This window comes from Syngnathus leptorhynchus, chromosome 20 (assembly GCF_054491065.1).
Source record: "Syngnathus leptorhynchus isolate UIUO chromosome 20, UIUO_Slep, whole genome shotgun sequence".
Classification (NCBI taxonomy): Eukaryota; Metazoa; Chordata; class Actinopteri; order Syngnathiformes; family Syngnathidae; genus Syngnathus; species Syngnathus leptorhynchus.
Genome location: NC_141214.1, coordinates 3,562,113 through 3,582,057, shown reverse-complemented (window position 1 = coordinate 3,582,057; position 19,945 = coordinate 3,562,113). Strand labels below are relative to the sequence as shown.

Below are 19,945 nucleotides of genomic sequence, written 5' to 3'. Positions count from 1 at the left end.
AGCTGGTCACATTGAAACGGGTCCGTTGTCATGGTGACCACAACAACATCCCTAAAATTCAATCATAAAGATTTTTGCTATGTTTGAATCCACCCACTCCTTTAAAAACCACAAACCATGCGTGCGATTCGCTCCATCACGTTGACCTTTCGTCTGGTGGGCCCCCCAAAAGCAGATTTTGATTAAAAAAAGAAAAAAAATCAGTCATGAAAAGAAGTCATGTGGGGAAAAAGGCCATGCCTCGCTCCCCCAACTTGATAAAATAACTTGATGGGCTGCAACGTTGCATATACAGCCTCCCTTCATCTCTGCACTGCTCTCTCTGGTACTTGGCTTAGCACCTCACCCTCGGGATTCTCTGACACTCCTGTGATCCTTTTTTTTTTTTATTTACAAAAACCACCTCAAATGCAAGCTGCGGTCAACCACCTGCTGTGGTTCTTGACAGTTAATTTGTGGCCCTTGTCTTCTGATCCACACGCGCTCCTTTTGTGTAACAGTGAAATGCTGGTGAGATTTCAATTAATTCCACCGGGGAACAATTCACCCCAATGCGACGGCCACGGCTTTAAACACAATGTGAGAGATGCGTGCAGATTTCCGTTCCCACCTCGATGGCAAACGATTCCAAGCACATGAGATAAAAGCATGCAAATATATACAAATAATAATAATAAAATAAATTGGATGGATGGATGGATGGATGGATGGATGGATGGATGGATGGATGGATGGATGGATGGATGGATGGATGGATGGATGGATGGATGGATGGATGGATGGATGGATGGATGGATGGATGGATGGATGGATGGATGGATGGATGGATGGATGGATGGATGGATGGATGGATGGAAACCATCTAATCGGCGTTCAACTTCACCGGTGTGGTTTTGGTTCCACAATTTTAACTACAATAGAAAATACAAATGAATTTTGCCAAAGGCAAGATGATTTTACAAAACACGTGCAAGCCTCTATTTTTTGATTTTTTTTCCCCTGCTGTGACTTTTGGGTGAACCCGCAATGATCTGACTCTCCCGGGCAACGGCGTATTTCCTCCTTAGGTGTCTTCCATCTTACCTTTGACTTACTTTTGACAATTCCATAATCCTTTTTCACCTCCACTCGCCTCATTTCTCTCACCTCTTCACGTTTGCTCCTTTTCCCTCTCGCTTTGCCGTTTGCTCTCATTTTCACACCGACGCCACCTGGAGTGAATACGGCTGAATATTTGATGATGTAAACACCCCGGATACTTTTGCAAGACTGCTTCACAAAGGCTTCGAGATTCGATTGCTGAGGCTCCTTTGTGTCAAGATTTGGTATATGAGAAAGGTGGAAAGCATGAAAGATTGATGGGAGTGCGTTAACTTGCACACAAACAGCACATCAAATAAACGTGATCACTTGCAGGGGGGCTCAAGAGCCGGGGAAAAACAGATGGCTTGATTAATTTCAAAATGACAGGGGGGGGGGGGGAGTTTCTCTATATCCGTTTACTCATTGTCCGGATTTTGAAATGTTGATTAGCAGCTCTTCAGTAGTCACTTCAACAAAAGATTTTCTTTTTTTAATTTGTCAAATTGTCTGATTGTAATAATTAGAGTTCCGTGATTAATAAATCGTTTTACTCAATGATGTTTCGTATAGAATGAGATGCTACCACTCAATACGGAGGCTGAGAAAGTTTGAACCGTTTAAGGTTACTGTTTCATTCCTTTTCCAATACCAACAAAGACAGGAGTCAGATTCTGAAAGATGAGTGGACATGTTAGAAAAAGATTTTTGGTCTCAAAGTATCCCAAGGGTTTGCCTTTCTCTTACCATAGCGGAACCTGATTGAGCCCGAGGATTTGCAGCGTATACATTTTAAAATCTATCCAGGAAGAAACGACACAAAGAAGCAATGATCTCAGTCAAAGGCTCGGCAAGAATACGTCTTCACTCCAAATCAGCTGGAGAAAAGAAAGAAGCTCAAAGCTCTCCCTCGGAGGAGCTGAATGCACGGACATGAAGGAAGATGAAAGTGGGATGAAGACAAAAAAGAGAGGACAGCAACATCAAACTGCTGGTGGCCAGTGATGTGCTGTGCATTGGAATTCTGACACTGAAAGGGAGGTCGAAATGACGGAGGGTTGGCTCCAGTAAATTTAGAGTCATGATTGCATTTTAAAATCATTTTCTTTCTTGGATTGCAATATTTTGTGTTTTGCATTTTTAATGACTTTCACCATGGAAACGCCATTTTATTGAAAACACTGATTTACCCCATGTGCCAAAAAAAAAAAAAAAAGTGCACCACCAGGAAAAGATGTATAATTTAGAAAATAATTTACCGCCAGCATGGCCCTGAACTTCTTTAATTTATCAAACCATCTCCCCCAGACCCAGGCTATTAAAAGACACAAACAGTTTGCTGCTGCTGTTGTATTTTTTTTTTTTTGAAGCTGCTAATATCTTCAGGGTGAACGAGACATGTGGGAGATTAGTTGAAATCAACATGAAGATGCTTGAACTCTGTATGAACCTGAGAGTATTGAGGCTGCATTCTCAAAATATGCTTGAGACCGACATTTCCAAAGTAAAACTAAAAGTAAACAACTCACGTCTCAAGCTAGTTTGCATTTATGTCACTCATTTCCTTCCTATCTTATCCAAACACCTGTAATGAGAGCTCCCTGCAGCGTGAGCATCAAAAAACATGCACGCACACCGAAAAGACAGAGAGGGGGCTTTAATTGAATGTCAACCCGAACCTTTAGCTCAAAAAAAAAAAAAGCTGAGAGAGGAGATTATTTTCCTTGCCGGACAAAAAAATGTATGTTCAATTCACAGTGACATAGAGAAGTCACTCGCTGCTGAGAAGTTGGAAAACTGCACACGGAGCTAACAAGTTAAAACCGATAGATAATTTAATTCTCAGCAGCCTTGACAGCAAAACTTTATTTTAGCAACCGGGATATTGTTTTTAATACTTCATGCAGAGCGTATAGAAAATATAATTCCTGCATCAGTGGGTTAACATTTGAAGTTTTTTGTGGAAACCGGACAGAGCAAGCTCGATTGTTAAAAAATGTATTTAGAAAGGTTTGGTGCATTGGATTTACAAAGAAATACTTTTTTTTTTTCTGCCTGCTAGCGAGATTGGCTTTTTACCACGTCGGTGTTCTCTGTGAAAGGTTCCAAAATGAATTTCTTGACTTCCAATTACATGTGTAACACAAGTGGGACAAGGCTGGCTGGACAGAAATGGCACAAAGCCAGGATGCTGGGTGGGTGGTTAAAATTTTGTGCGCATTTGATATGCAGCCCTCACCATCCCCTATTTAATGTAACCAACATTTAAAATATTTTTCTATTATTTATTTATTTTATTTTATTTTATTTTATTTTATTTATACACAATGTCAGGTTGGTGCAGACCATTAAAAAAATGGGAAAAAAAATAAAGCGATGTAATTGTTTTTTGCCTTGAGCTAAAACAACAGCCATTATACACAGAGCTTTGAACTGTAGACCCCAAAAATATTTTTCCTGGTAAATTGAAGTGCTATGAAGTGGAAGTTTATGTATGTCAGGGTCATGTTGACCAGTGAGGGGAAGCTGGAGCCCTACAATCACACAGTAGTGCTGCAGGAGGTGAGCTGAGAAGGCGAAGCTCTCAATTTTCCACTCGATTTATTCCCCAAACTTCACTTAAGGTCACAAGCTTTGGACAGTGACCGAAAAAGGATGCTCGCAAATGCAACCTGCCAAAAATGAGCTCGCTCGTGCTTACACTATACGGAGATCCCAGGATGAGGAGCCCAGACATCAAGAGCTCAGACTCAGGAATGGCTTCACTGACATCTCCATGACAGTGACCACGCTTAAACAAGCATGTGAAGGTCACCAGACCGAGATTTTCATCGTCGCACGTGTATAAGTTGATTGCATAATTGCCAACGCCATCTTACTCCCATTTAAAAAAAATGCATGCAGTAAAAAGAAGAAGAGGGGGGGGGTGAAGACATTTGAGATAGTCTGACTACACTATCTTCTGAAGTGACCCAACTCGCCAATATTTTGTAATATATGTACATTAGTTTGACCCCGGAGCAGAGGGATTTCACACTATGCGTAGAAAAGTTGTTGACAAAGCGAAGGCAAGTTTGCTGACTTTGTCAAAATGCAAATGCCTTATTGCAATGTTACCTTCGCACACTGGGGAGCCAGCGCACAGGAATGCAACATCTGTCCTCCTCCATCATGTCCATAAATTTGAACAAATGACACATTTTGCTCAAATATGGTGCCTGCATGAGTTCTGGACGATTTGTGTCTATTATAATCATAAATCATAGTTAGATTTGACTCATTGGTGGATCCAAATGCAGACAGTGAGGTGAGATTGGGGGAAAAAACATAAAAAGTATTAAAAAGCTTTTATGGGAGTACATAAAAGTAACTCATCATGATACATTTTTGAATTTAGCAAATGAATTTTGAGGTTCCAGCACTTAATAGGAAACTGATTGGATCAAATGGAGATATAAAAATATCCGATCGATAGCGACTGTGCGAACATCGCCGGGACATTTATGACGCATATATTGCATGTATCGTAAACCTGGGGAGTTTGATGATATGAGAAATGGCCATGCGTTTCTTTACATCTTAAATGTATTGGCTCTCATTGGGTGATGTCATCAGCTTTTATTGGACTGTGAAATTTTATATTCCCCGTCACCTTGTGTCAGTCTATACTGTACATGCGTGACATTTATTGGACCAACCATCCATCCGTCCAGGCTTATTCTTTTCAGGGTACATACGGGCCGGAGTTAACACCGTGAGATGATGTCGAAAATACATTTGAACATCAAATGCGGGGAACCGTTTTACTGGCTAACTTTCCCTTTAGGAGGAAGTGTCCATTGCTAGGTGGCAGAGAGCCAAACGATGATGAGGCAGATGATGCTGGTGGAAAATTGCATGCACAAAAATATATATATATATATTTTTTTTTTTCTGTATCATTCACCAATGCTACCATTTTCTTACCCAAGACAAGCTTATGGTGTGCATGAAGCAAAGCATATAATTATAGATTTATGATGCGAGTCTATTTTAATGGACTAGTCTCCACTTGCTTGTCAATCACTATGCCTTGTTCCCAGATTGTCATTATTTCCACTCGGTTGGAAATAACTACATATTCTGTGCAATTAAGAGATATATTTTTTTCAATCATGCTCGCAGCTCTGTCAGCTGTGAATTTTCTGTATTCATTTTTTTGAATGATTTTTTTTTCTTAATTCATATTGCGATGATTCAGCTTTTTCTAATTAATTATCACACAATAATAATAATAAATGTTTTTTTAATCATAACAAAATGTTAATAGGGAGGCAGCTGTTCAATCACAGAGGCACGACAGGGCCGAAGCAAAACTATTTTAGGATGGGGTGGCCAGATTGAATTAAATCCGGATTAATCCCTGTAGAATTTGTGTAATTCTTCCAAGCAACGCTAAACCCAAATCAAATGATCCAACACGTACCCACAAGCCGCCCCCACTAACGCCACCACCCCGCAAACCATCATCCAACATATCTGCCATTCATTCTTTCACCTCACTCCATCACCCATCCTCTACCAACCGATCTTTTGTTCCTCTCCAGCTGTGACTGACGCGATCAAACTTAATTGATAGTGACAGACCCTAAATCCAGATGAGGAATCGTTACACGAAAGAGGATTTTAGGTCGGTCATCGGGTTCGTTATTTTCCGGTTTGCGACGATCAAGTTTGTCTGCATTTGCATCAAGAGTAAGAACCATCGTTCTACTGAACCAACGGAGTGATATAAATAGCAGACTGGGTCATTGGTTCTCCAGTGTGTCACGACGGGGTATGCACTTAAATCACTGTCACCCTAATCTAGGAAACCTTAATCTACAATCTGCCTGCGTAAATCTCCAGATGAGAATTCAAGAACCACTTTGCGTGTGAGTTTGCTGGGATTTATGCTCTTTCTATGTTTAATTTGGAAGATGAAGCAGAGTTGTTGTCATGCATTGTGTTTAAAAGCATGGGTTGAAATGAGTGCGTGTGTTGGTGCTTGATGGACATGTCGTGGCTGTGGAGAAACAAGGAAGATGCGTGAGGGAGAAGCAGAGAACAACAGCAGCCGGTGGCGTGAGGCTGCGAGATGAGTTCATTTCCTGACAGGACTGACACACTCAACCGACAGGGGAAAACCTGCTCTACCTCCATGTGTCCAACACACACAAACACACAGATGCACTCATTTGTGCTTCCTTAATTTAAGAGGTCATTATAAAATCAAATATGAATATATTTTAAAAAAAGAAGAAAAGAAAAATGATCAAATATGAAAATGATAAAACTATATGCATAATTCAAGCAATGCGAGGCAGCAATTAGAAACGCTCAAACAAAAACAATTAAAAGCTACAAAAGTAAGGATGGAGGGATGAAGAAATTGCCATTAATCATAAGTGGCCGAGGAGGTGAAGACAAAAAATGTCGGGGAAGCTATAAACGTCGACAGTGCCACTGATCAGCAAACGATGTTGCCTGTTTTTGTATCATTCCATTCCATCTCACCCTGCCACGGAATGAAAAAGAGATGAAGAGTACATGGTGGGGGTGGGTTAGGGGGATGAGGGGAATTTATTTTTATATTTTATTTTATATTGCTTCCCAGCAGCTCCTACCTAAAGTAAACATGGGGTGGGAAATATGATTCACCTTTCTGATTAGACTATGTCTAATAGGAAGCATTTGGGCCATCATTTCCTTTTAATTTTTCTGTCATAAATCAAAAGCTTGCCAACAGGGATGATATCCAGGTCTAATTTTTTTTTTTTTTTTTTCGCTATTTAAATGGGATTCACATTACAATAAAAGTAGACATCTGAAACACATCCAATAGTAATATGAGATGTATAGAAAAAAAAATGACAAGAGTTGTGCTGATCCTACAAATGAAACAATAACACCCAGCGGGATGTTCTTTAGCAACACATTAAAACAAAATAGCAAGTGTTCATCAAGGGAAGGTCGGTTGTTAATCATGGCACATTCGCTTTCAAATGAGACTTTTCAAATTACCAGCAATTCAAGGTTATACATTTGACTTGATTTGAAAACACTCAGCTCTCTCAATGGGATGTCAATACGTCTTTCACTGCAAGTAGCTTCTTAAAAATGCATTAATTAAACAAGAACAGTAAAGCATTTTATGTGAAAGGAAAAAAGAAATATTTGTTTTGTATTGTCATCCTGTCAATGGATTTTTCCATTGCATGTTTGCATTCAGCGAGTTTTGCAAAACAAAAATACGTACATTAGCTTGCCAATGAATTTTTCCATGACATGTTAGCATCCAGCTAGTTTTTGCATAAAAAAAAAAAATGCAGCCTCACCTAATGCTATTGTTCCATATTTAACATCCACACAACAGACTGGCCAGCAGCCTTACATTTATGCTCTTGTCAAACAAGACAGCGGAAAGGCCCACACACGAACTTTCCGTGGTTGCCACAGCGTTACAGCGCCCTGGCTCTTGACAACAGTCTAATTGGTAATTATTCACATGTCTCCCTCTTGGGAACCAACTATCCTAATGAAATTGCTTCGTGTGTCTGGGGCGCAGACAGGTCTTTAGCTCAGACACACCCACGTGGATCCAATGAGCAAAAGGGTTGGATTCTTAGAAATAAAAAAATTAAATAAAAAGGTGACAGTGTTCCACACCAAGTGAGTCAAAGTCATCGCAAAAAACAAGATAATTAACTCCACCCCAGGAATAGATAGACTCTCAAAAGTAAATTTTTACAAATAAAATCTAACCTTGAAAGACCTCAAATATAATGTTGACTGTCATTTACAACACATACTATAGAAAAAAGTTTTTTTTTTTCAATTACAGCCAGACAGTGATTCAAAGATGACATACCTGAATGAAGCCGTCGACAGTTCTTGGATATTACCGATAATTCCTCCGATTGTTATTCCCGAGAAAGCTAGAGAAGGTCACAGAGAGAGGAAAAGCCGAGTTAGTGTTGTCATTCACAATAAATGAAAATACAGCGACATAAATTGACACCTTGAGACAAGGATCTTCACTTCATTTCAATAAGTGCTGACTTTGTTCTTGCTTACAGACTATATTTTTTCCCTAAGCCCAGAAACGTGTTCACCTGTCGTGTCGGTGACAACATATTCACATAACTCTGGATATTTGACAGTACAAACAAAAAAAAAGATTGCTGACAAGGTTACAGTGCAGTTTAGTTTGAAATTGATGCGGTAAGCATTGGTGTCATGTTATGTCACGGAGATGTCCAAGCTCAAATCAGAATCCCATCTTTGTCATGCAAACACCTTAAAATAAACATAGCATCTCGATCCAATACCAAAACGGGAACGGAATGACAATATATTATTGATGGCGCCACTTACGAGGAGCCTGAAGTTTAGCCCCGCTAAATTGTAGATGAGGCGTCAAAGAGGAGACTATTGCACGCTGTAGGTAATATCGGGGGAGGGAAAAGGCCCCCCCCAAAAAAACAATATCGTGTTCATGAATAATATATATATACAGTATAGAAGCCTATAGGAAGGTGTTCATTTAACATAAGCTTTGAGACTGAATGAAAGAGGGGGAGGGGGGACATCTGGCAATTCTGCCTGCTCCCACACGAAATGCATGACAGCTCACAGATGTCGTCTTTAAGTATCACACGGAGCGCATACAAACATTTGAAGAAGAAAAAAAAAAAAGATATAAATCAGCGTGTCATTCATGAGCCCTTAGGGTGTCATCCGGCGCATCGTAAAAAAAAAAAAATCTGATTTCCCCCTTTAAATAAATGTCTCGCCCTGCCTTGCTGTTAATATATTTATATGCGCTTATGCACGTTATTGAAAGCACATCCAGTGAGACTTTGAGCTATATGAGCTTATTTCTTATCTTCAAGACAAGTGAGCATACCACCCCCACTCCCCCCGCGCTCATCTTCCACTCTCCCCCCTTTTTTTTTTTTTTTTTTTTTTGCCCCCCATCTCAACACACTGCAGAAATGGGATTTGAGCATTTGGGGTTCATTCGGCGGGCATGGAGTCTTGAGAGGCAAAAAAAAAAGTTTCTGTTCCGTTTCAATCATTTAGTTTGGGAAAGTTGAAGCAGAGCCACTCACGCCCCGGAGACATGCAATATGATAAGAAGGCTGTCTCAGATCTGATAACCAGTTTCATAAATACACAGTAAAGTGAAGAGGACAAGTCTATGTCGGCTGATAGAAGAAAAAGAAAGAAAAGCATGTGCTGCATTTTAAAATATACCCTTACGTTCACATCTCCAACAACACCACACTTATAATCTATTTCAGACAGCATACACTTCTTATTCACTCAACATAATTCATAATTCACTCTGGTTTGCAGCAGCACAAATCAAATTTCAATACACTGCTAGTATATCCAACTTTTTTTTTTTTATTTCAGGCCTGTATCATAATTTCGGTTTTTATGAGGGAAATTATTTTCGGTGAAGCATACAGTAAAGGTTTGCCGTGCGGTAAAAGCGCACTGCAACACTGAGATGGGTTTCTAACATTTTGATTACATCATAGATGAGGTAATGTGGTTTTATGCCACTGCATAATTAATAAAGCACCTGGATTGGATCTCAATAAATCGAGCAGCTGCGCTGGGCCTGATACTGAAGTGATTAAATGTCCAATATTTAAAAAAAAAAAAAAAAAACAAAGAACTGAAATTAAAAAAATATATATATTAATTCCAATGATTCCTTTCATCACCATCACTTTCATGATGTCAGTCTGCACTTTATGGATAATTGCCAGCATTACGCTACGAGGTAGTAAGAATTCTCAGATGTTTTGTGCTTATTAGAAAAAAAAAAAAAAAAGGTGACAGAGAGGTGAGGTAGAATATCTTAGTATTATTCATCACAACATGGAAATTCCACAGAGGCAGCTTTGTATCTTGCAAAGCTCTCCTTTATGTGTTTGTCTTGGGAATTATTCCAGATGTCGAATATTATGATCAAAGGTAGAGTAATGCATTCGGCAATCTAGTAACCGCTTCATTCTCAAAAGTAAGCAATTTCAATGTTCTCAGCGTCCTTGTGTAGGTTTTTATGGGTACGCTATCTGCCACAAAAATGTCGAAAGAAGATTGAATGGAAGGATGGAAGGACACACGTCAAGATCTAGAACAGGAAGAGGCCTTTCTTTCTTCTAAAAGGTAAAAGAACCAGAAAATGTAGTCCATTTGCTCTGTGGCTTTCCATGACCTGGATGTCTGTTCAGTAAAGACATGTCAAGGTCCGTTTACCAATGACATTTGACAGCGGCATCCATCTTGACTTTTCCTCAGAAATCAATAAGTTTTGATATAAAGACAATTGAAGTTAAAAAAAAATGGTCCTATAAGAATTTTTGGGGGAATTTAAAAAAAAAAATGGTGCCATTCATTTGTATTTTGCGTCTTAATATTTCCCGGACCAAATGGGTTCACGTAAGATGCTGAATGGCATCTTGGCAGGTGGTGTCTACAACAAAAGAAGCTAATGACACTTAAAGGTTTCACCACAGGGGGATTTGCTCACTGCTCCCCTGCCTGCCCAATGTTGGCATGTCAACTGCTTTGACCTTTGTAACACTAGTTAGGCACAGCACACACACACACACAAGACAACTAACAGTGTGCACCATCCTCTCTTTCTCTCCCATTGTGCAAGTAAGAAGCGGAAGAACAATTTATTCCAAATATCGATCATCTGGCATCTGTGTCGGGTTTTCTTTTGTGCGGCGTGGCAGGAAGTAAGGAAGCACGGATTGATGCCTTGTCAGCCCGCTGTCACGGCAAACAGAGAAAGTCTGTCATTAATAATGCATAAATCATCATCAACATTGACAGAAATAGAAACCTTGGCACTTATTGACTTATTGTTATGTATTACCTGGCTACCTCGTTAGAGGCACACCGACCGAGCTGGAAAAGATGCGGTAAAATCATCGGCTAGTTCTCGTGTGCTTGATTTGCAATATTATTTCCATCCGTGTCCATCATTGGAAGGCTCATTTATGATGAAAGATTTTGCAAGGTTGAATTTAAGGCTGGGTGGAGAAAGTCTCGGTTTCCGACGGAAGCGCATGACTCATAATGCCGCCTCCTAAGGCGATGTACTTCCTGATGTGTAAGCATATTCCTTCTGTTCACATGAAAAATTAATTGCGTCATCTTTTTGGGAAATATATGAGAACGGAAAATTGTTACATGGCAGATTATTATAGCCAGTGCGTCATATGAACACCCAAATATGTTTGTAAACACCAAAATGGTGGTGACACAAAGCAACAGATGACTTATTATGGTATAATTGGAGTGATTCTGTGATCAATTTGCCAGAGGTTTGTTTACTCGCTACCTCCTGAACAGATGTGCAGCTCACTCATCTTCCTTCCACAGCAGATGAGAAGGTGTGACAAATATCAGAAGCGTCATTAAAATGCAAAAGAAAAAAAAACTTTTCTAGTTGCTACTTGTCAGTGGTATTTTTTTTTTTTTTAAATGTTAAGCTATAGTCAAATAAAAGTTGGACTTCTCATTTGGCAAAATAAGAACTTCATATATTCTTTAATTACATTTGGCTTAGAGATTTGGTGATGTCTTGAATGTTTAATTTAATTTCTTTATCTGGCAGGTTAATAGATGGTCAGAGAGCACAGCCCAATAGTAAGAGGTCCACTGTGTCATCAATTATGCAGATGTAAACGTATGCTCATTATTCAATGCTGCTGGTTCTTTTTTTTTTTATGTTATATGAACCCCACGCTTGGGGAAGAAAAGCACTCTTCAATTATCAGATGACTCCAATGACCATCGGTAGATCTCTGACCTTCTGAGATGAAGAACAATGCTAATTTGCATCAGGGGCAAATTACATATTGGTATATATCCAGCTGCTGCATACTGTATGGTTGATTTTTTATTTTTTTTATGGTTAAAGAAAAAGCTAAAACACACTTTGGCAATGTTACCAAAAGTGGAAAACATTTTAGTTTTGCTCAGTCATGCAAATTAAATATAAATATGTCATATAAATGTTTTTCCTTGGCTTATTTTTTACCAATTGACATTTTTGTTGAACACTATTTTCAAAACTATACTAAAATGAATGCAAAAAAACAATAACTGTAAGCTTGCTACAGTTTCCAATCATGCCAAAAAATATCAAAGTGAACAATCATAAATAAGTCATGTCCAACACACAAAGTGGACATTATTGCAAAGAAAGCCCTCCTGTTGAGACTAAGAGCTGAAAATGTCCATGTTAAATTGTATAAAGTAACGGAAGTAGTCAGTAACCTTCATAAATAGCGCAGATCCTTCACCAAGGGCAAGCAAAATAATTGCATTTTGGTTGGAATGACTCATTGCCTTTATTAGGCCGAGCAGCATGAACTAGATGACTTCACTGACTGTTTTTTCTTTGGTCTTAAAGGTTTTACAAAGTGTATTTATTGCCCATCTTGGTCTGTTCTTGGTCAGGCACCCCTGGCCACCACATAGCGCCGCCCCTGGAAACTCAATAAAAGCGTTTCGTAGTATGGTTTCAGCTAAATTCCCCCAACAAATGTGAAATACTTTCCATCATTTTAACAGGGGAGGGAAAGTAGAGTGTGAAAAAGTACATATATGAAATAATGAGTAGATGCCAGCTACTTAATCCCCGCTTTAAATTCTTCCTGGAGTACAGCGTGGTGCCTGCCAGCTGTTCCTCCATGAATGTGACAGCTGTAGAAAAATGTAATGTGAAATGACACAGTGTTTCATGAAAAAGATGACCTGAGGAGACCTTCATCATGTTGGGAATATCAGTTTGAGCAAGCTGCAGTCTCCTCCCCACCGATGGCACCATGGGAGCTTTCACTGGCATGACGGCAGGACAAATAGGAGCAGGCTGGCTGCAAAAGTACACAGTCAGCACTAAATTTATTCTGACACCCATTTTAAATGAGCACAGTTGCTTTTTAAATAGAGCCATTTAAAAGTGATGATTTATTCAGCAGGACTGAGGTTTATTGGATTGGACAGAAAACGGAGGGAGCTTTGATGATGGTAGAAAATGCGGATTGGATGCGTGGTGATTCATTTCATAGGTCATTACCTCCACAAGGCTATTTGTTACCTCCACCAGGGAAGGGATACATTTAATTTAGCTGGATTTAAGGAAAGCTACTTAAATCACTTTCTATTAAACTTGAAGGGGCGGGGCATGTACTCAAGAAGCCCCGCCTTCTTCATTTGGGGGCGGATCCAAGTTAGTCCAGCTACTTCAATGATGAAACTTTTTGGGGATAATATTATTCACAATGCATTGAAAATGTAGTCGCTACACACTGGGTAACATCATTGAATGAATTTTACAATTTTATTTTTACGATGCTGTATATCATTGTGTTATTTGTGCAAGTGTCTTATAACTGCATGAGATGGACACTTTTGAGAGGGGAAGCATGCATATATTCATAGTTGAGTCTATTTACATATGAAAGAGAAGTAAAAAGTTGTTTGTGGTGCTATTGTAATGCATAGTTTGCCTTTTTGTATTGCTTCATTGTGACATATACACAGCGAGCAAAGTGTGTGTGTGTGTGTGTGTGTGTGTGTGTGTGTGTGTGTGTGTGTGTGTGTGTGTGTGTGTGTGTGTGTGTGTGTGTGTGTGTGTGTGTGTGTGTGTGTGTGTGTGTGTGTGTGTGTGTGTGTGTGTGTGTGTCGTTCTGCCTCGCAATGATTTTTGTAATCTCCTGAGGTATATTGGTGGGCATAAAAAAAAACTTCTTGAAAGTGGTTTTGACTAGTCGAGATGAGGAAAGCGTATAAATAGATGATTGATAGTATTAATGGTTAGGCCTACGACATTGCACCGAGATGAGTAAACAGAGCTTACATAATGGCCTATTCATCATACTCCAAATATTTAGAGTGAGGATGATGCATGTGTACCGACATTTGCTTACTTTGATCGCCATAAGAAATGTTATTGGATCAATATTAGACGACGCAGAGTTAATTATTCCAACATTCAGATGAGTTGTTGTCATTGAAGGAAAGTATTTTGCTGAGCCGTGGCAGTTCATGGCCCAACTTTGAAATCTGTTATTTCTTTCAACTCTTTTAAGCGGTAGACAGTATTTGGCTCAATCCTAATGGTTTGTGTGGGTGTGCATTTTTAGTAGCAAAACAAAAAAAAAAAAGGTTTGAGTCCTAACTTCTTTTCTATGTTCAAGGAAATTGCTATTGATGTGGCAAGCAGTTGAATGCAAGCACTTGGTGTTAATGTTAATTTGTTCTTCTTGAACAGCATTTCAAATTTATTCAAAGAACTAAATGAGAGGAAGGATGTTACAGTATCAAGCGCTTCCACAAAGTGGAGACAAATGGAGAGACGGTAAGGCAAATTGTTATTGAGCCGTCGCCCGAAGGATACGATGAAAAACGTCTTAATGATGTCATTAGATATCGGCCAATCAGATGGCGGCGTAGGGACAGAGACAGACCTGTCAATAGAGGTCACCATGATACGTGTCATTGTAAAAACGCTGAGGGTGCAAAATAATGAAAATATTCAAATGTGCTCGGGAATTGAAATTGAATCCAAGTCATGAGTGATCGGAGCAGATTGCATATTAAAAAACGACTTCTGTCATTTATGGGTAGACATGTAGGGAAAGAACCAGACCAGAGCTATGTAGCTCGGAATAATTACGCTACACTGAAGGGAATAAAAATAGATTTTGTCGTGTTTTTCCATTAACCTTAAGAGGCGCACATACTGAGCATTAGCAATCTAATGACACTCTGAAATGGATGTAAATAATTATCCCCCAGTATGATTTCAATGAGATATACACTATGATGACTTTGTTGCGCGTTTATAGAGAAAATGATCGAGCACTGTAAATGTAAATAAACATTTATTTATTTAGAAATAGCGGCTTCACGGTTCAAAGGTTTCTGGGTTTGAAACATTTGGAATATGTCTTCAACGACAGATGTTTGTTCATTTTAAAGCAACCTGCGTTGTTTAACAGCTTACACAAAAACAAAACAGGAAGCCATATGCAAATAAAAACCAAAAAGATGAAACACTGCGCTTGTTGTTTTTTTTTTGGTGTTATCAAACGAGAGCTTAAGAATGACAAACCTGACCAAGGACTGTTTTTAAACAAAGTCGAACAGAATTAATGAGACTATTCGGGGACAGCTGCACAGCAAACAACATCGCTTTAACTGTGACTTTTCGCCCACGCTTTGCAACATTGATATCGTATTAATAAAGTTGGAGTCATTGAGAAATGTCATCTATATTTAAGACTGGACTTTAAAGCCTAATTAATCAAATGTAACAATAATTGCTTATTACCTTGATGCATATCATATTTTTTTTAATTATCAGCTACCACATAACAGGGGGCATGTGTTAGTAATTATAAAAATAACAATTAATGTAGACAGTACAGTGTCACCTTCTTTTATTTCCAAGCCTAAGGCTAATTCAACAGAAAACTTAATCTCACCATGACACAATTGTTATATTTCAAAGCAGAGATGTGTTGAATTTATCTCTCCTGGCCACTGTCACAACATTAATTTCGGGAGGTTCATGCGAGATGAAAAATATTGGAACGCTTTGACTCCTCTGACTCACAAATAAACTTACAGGTTAAAACGAGTCAGACGAGCTCACTGACACTTTGCGAAGTCAAGCGAGGAGTGTAATAGATGGCTTCAAATTAAAAGATCTCCAAACAAGGTCTGAAGAGTGGAGTTTATTTGGAGAGGTGTTTTTTGCGCATGAGAGGTCAAACATCGTCAAGACCCTCCAGCAAATAGAGTTACCTTCGTCGAGCACTTAGACGTACACTTTGAAAGACAAGGCATTGAGTTGTTAAACTTTCAATTGCTCTGTAATTGAGCTTGAAATTGCCTTACGTGGGAACCCAACAGCTAACTTCAGATATCTTATTTATTGCCCTCTGTCACTTTTTTTTTATCCTTCTTGCATCTTTTATACCTTCTCCTTGTTTGCAAATTACAGCAAAAGTACCACTATTTGAATTAATATAAAATTCCATCATAATACAACATGAAATGACAATGTGCATTAAAATTTATCAATTATTATTTAATATTCACTTTGCGCAGTAGCTATAGAATCACACGATCTTGTCGAATGGCCAAGCAAACAGATATCGGCCCCGGCACACAGCGCTGAACGTCAACAAGCACATAGCTCTCGGCTGATTACTCCCGATACTGACGCGAAACAATAAATACACACAAAAGTGTACAGTGGTGAACACCAGGGAGACAACAATGTACTGGACCGAAACACAATGATTAGCCTTCTTGCACAATCCTCTCCAATTATTGTCCTCGGATGGTAGCAAGAACGATCAATGATTAAGGGCCCCGAGACGGAGCTCTGGGGTGTTTCTCAGGGGGGGCTTGCTTGCTTGTGTGTCACATGTAAAAAAGAAAAGAAATCTGCAAATATACGCAGTCAGGTTAAACGTCACACATCGCCTTCAGGCGTAGGATAAAATACTTTTTTTTTTTTTTTAGAGAGCAGCCTGAAGGGCGCTCATGCAAAGCTCATCCCGCAATCATGAAACAGATTAATTTAGACATTTAATTTTCGACATTTACAATGGCATCAATCGATGTGAGAAAAATAAAGTGGCATTACATCCTCTCTTCCTACCTACGTTCACTCTATTATTCCACTTAGGCCTTTAATCATCTTTTTTTCCACTCTGGGGTTTAGCAAAGTAATGATCTGGTGTGGCTATTAGGATTGTAGTGGAAATTTGATCATAAAGATTCTGAAAAGAGAAGCACTCTCTCGCTCTTTATTAGACTCTCAAGGATCATCTAATGGAGGGAAAAAAAATCAAGTACAATGAAGGAGAATGAAAGAAAATCTTCTAGGATTGTGTTAATTTTAAGCGCAGCCTCATCAGTGCTTTTTTTTTTAAAAAAAAAGCCCACAAACCTTTTCACATTTGCTCTTTAGCATCACCAAAAGAAAATAATTCACGTTCACTATTATCTCACTTTATGATCAAAGTATAATCCAGTAAAATTTATTTTCACGAAAAATTTTGAACCATTACTGACAGAGGATTTGGACATTTCGAAGGAAAAAATAGCTTGAAACAATTCATCGAAATAATTGTCGATTCATTTTGACAGCTCGACATAATGGCCAGCTCAAATTTCAAATGTGTTTCATAATTTCTCAATATATGCTCAAATCATGTTGGCGTCCTCTATATCGAAGTAGATATTCAGAATTAGCATAAAATTCTGGTCAGTGCACCGCAGCTGTGACCCAAAGTTCATCATCTTCCAATCAACTGAATTAGCATGTTAAATCGCAGGCCGTTCAGCCGGGCGCCTGGTCCGCTTAATCTTGGTGTTGATGGTAAAGGTTTGTGAAAGGTCAGAAATATTTGAGTCATTCACAGCAAAAGATAACATCTCATCAACTTCCACTCAACATGAATGCCAAATCGTTTTGGAATCGGCGGTCATTTTCTGTCCAATCATTTTTTGGTTTTATGCTTTTATACCTAAGATACTATGGAGCCAATTTAGATTATTTTTTTCAGAAACACACACATCGGAAACGGTGCGAGCAGAATTGAGATTTAAAGAGAATCCTTCTCAGAAATGGCGGAAACCGATAGAAATAATCCAGCATCGACATGCCTTGAGGAGTTTATTGATTGGAAGAGTTTACGCTCACTGCTTTGGGAGCTGTGTCGGCATCTCTCGCGCTAAACACTTCTGAAATAAGATGACACACACAACCTGTGGTTTCTTCTGGGAAATTAACTCAACGTTTACATGGCATATAACGACACACTATGACTTAATACTACTTACAACTACAAAGTCGTATCTGTACATTTCGAGAGCCAACTTTTATTTCAACACAAGGACGTTGAAAATGTGCGTTGAGCATAAATGAGCCTCATATATTATAAATTCACAGACATCTCTTGAAGAAATCGGCTTATTAGGGTCATGTGTCAGACCCACGTATTCAATTCCAATTGTCTTTTACAGTTCCGGTACATTAATGCGACCAACGGACACGACTGCTTAAGTGAGTCCTCGGTAGCTGAACGAGAGAGGGGGGGGTGGAGACTTTGTCAAAAGACTAAGGTGACTCAGTATCCTTAAAGCTAGTCATTTATGCAGCATCCAACCTGCATTAATACTGCAGGCGCTGCCCTTGGTAATATAGCCAAAGTCCTTTAGAAGTCTTTTTTTTTTTCTCGTTGAACAAGAACTTTTCTTTAAAGTGCTGGAAAATGACAAGCAAAGAAAGTGCAGTCAGACGTTCGTTGACTTTGATCAGTAATTAGATATAAAGGTGGTGTGTGAAATGGTCAGGATTTAAAAGTTGCTTGTAAAATGGCCGTTTGCCGATACAGTCATGGATAAAGCGTTTAGAACTGTCACGCGTGTCACGTAAGCCGGAGGCCGATGAATCGGTAATCGACATCGTCTAAAACGTTATTTTCAATCAGGCATTAAGCGCCAGTGCACTACTTTTAGCAAACACAAAAGCTGCATCATAATCGTCGTCAAAGCACTTCATCTGTCAGATTTGCATCTCTTCTTAATTTATAGAAGGTTGAGAATGTTTGGCAGCGTTAAATATTAATTTGATAGACTTCTATGGGAAAGCACAGATCTTAAAAAAAAAAAAAAAAAAAAGTGATTTGCTCAAGAGAGCAAGAAAATAAACAGCACGGCGTTGCAACGCAACCTGTGTTCTCCCGTCATTTATCAACATTTATCTCCGCGTGCATCTTTCCGTGTTTAAGCTTCCATCTGCACTGGTGTCAACAGCTTTTGTATCTCCACCTCTGCTCTCTTATGTTTGCACCTTGAGCTCAACATTTCCATTATGCATCATGTGTCATGATGCGGCACATGAATTATGTAGATTACTTCAACATTTGCCTTCCAATGTATTACAGAGCTCATGGTAAATGCCACGTAAATTAATATTATTCTCCTCTGTGCGCTTTTGTGTTTGTATTTATGTGGATTACATCAGTGTAAGAATTCCACAAGGGATAAAGTGAAGAATGGCGTCCCTCCGCAGGCTATTTGATTGTCTTTTTAAATGCTAATTGCTCAAGAGGTAACTTTGAGGGCCAACTTTGGTAAGAGTTGCAGAGGGAGATGAAGACATAAGAGTGGGAGCAAAGTGACAAAAGAAAATGAGAGAGGTGGCTTGAAGGGTGTTTGGAGGGTAGTTCGCAGTGATGGAGGGTGGCAGAGCAGAAAGCAGAGGGAGGAGGGGCGAGCAGTAAGTGTAGAATAAGATGTGATATTGTTAATGCTACACTAAATTAATATTCGCGTGAGGTCATCCATCAGGAGGAGAGCAGGCGAGCCGTGAGAAACATGATAATGGAACCTGTCACGAAGAGCTAGGAGAAGGAGAACGAGGAGAAGCGGTGGAGGGGTGTATTGGCATAAAGAAATGAGGGAACGAGTCAGAGGTGAGGGCAGGGAGGTGAGGAGAATGAGAACAAAGGAGGAGTGTTTGATGTAGAGAAGTTGGACCACAACAGTTTTTTTTCCTGACTTTTCATCTAAATATAATCTCCACTGGACACAACATTAGGTACACCTCGCACAATCCAGTGAAGGTAAATCAGCTTTTTTTTTTTTTTTTATATTTTCACTTTGGGACGGATGAATGGACTAGTCACTTGTTTATGATGTCTCATAAATATTTGACAATTTTATCCACAAGCAAAAGGCATCAGGTGAGACTCCTTTAAACATCAAAGCGTGGGATGTCTGC

The 19,945-nt window shown here is 39.2% G+C and overlaps 1 protein-coding gene across 2 annotated transcripts in view; it reads right to left on the bottom strand.

The window, feature by feature from the left end:
- epha10 (EPH receptor A10) overlaps positions 1 to 19,945 on the bottom strand; it is a 156,119-nt gene that overhangs the window by 91,165 nt on the left and 45,009 nt on the right. For both annotated transcript variants that reach the window (XM_085900234.1, XM_085900233.1), the window contains exon 7: positions 7,970 to 8,036. The gene's annotated coding sequence lies outside the window, so the exon portion shown is untranslated. The remainder of the gene's footprint in view (positions 1 to 7,969; positions 8,037 to 19,945) is intronic.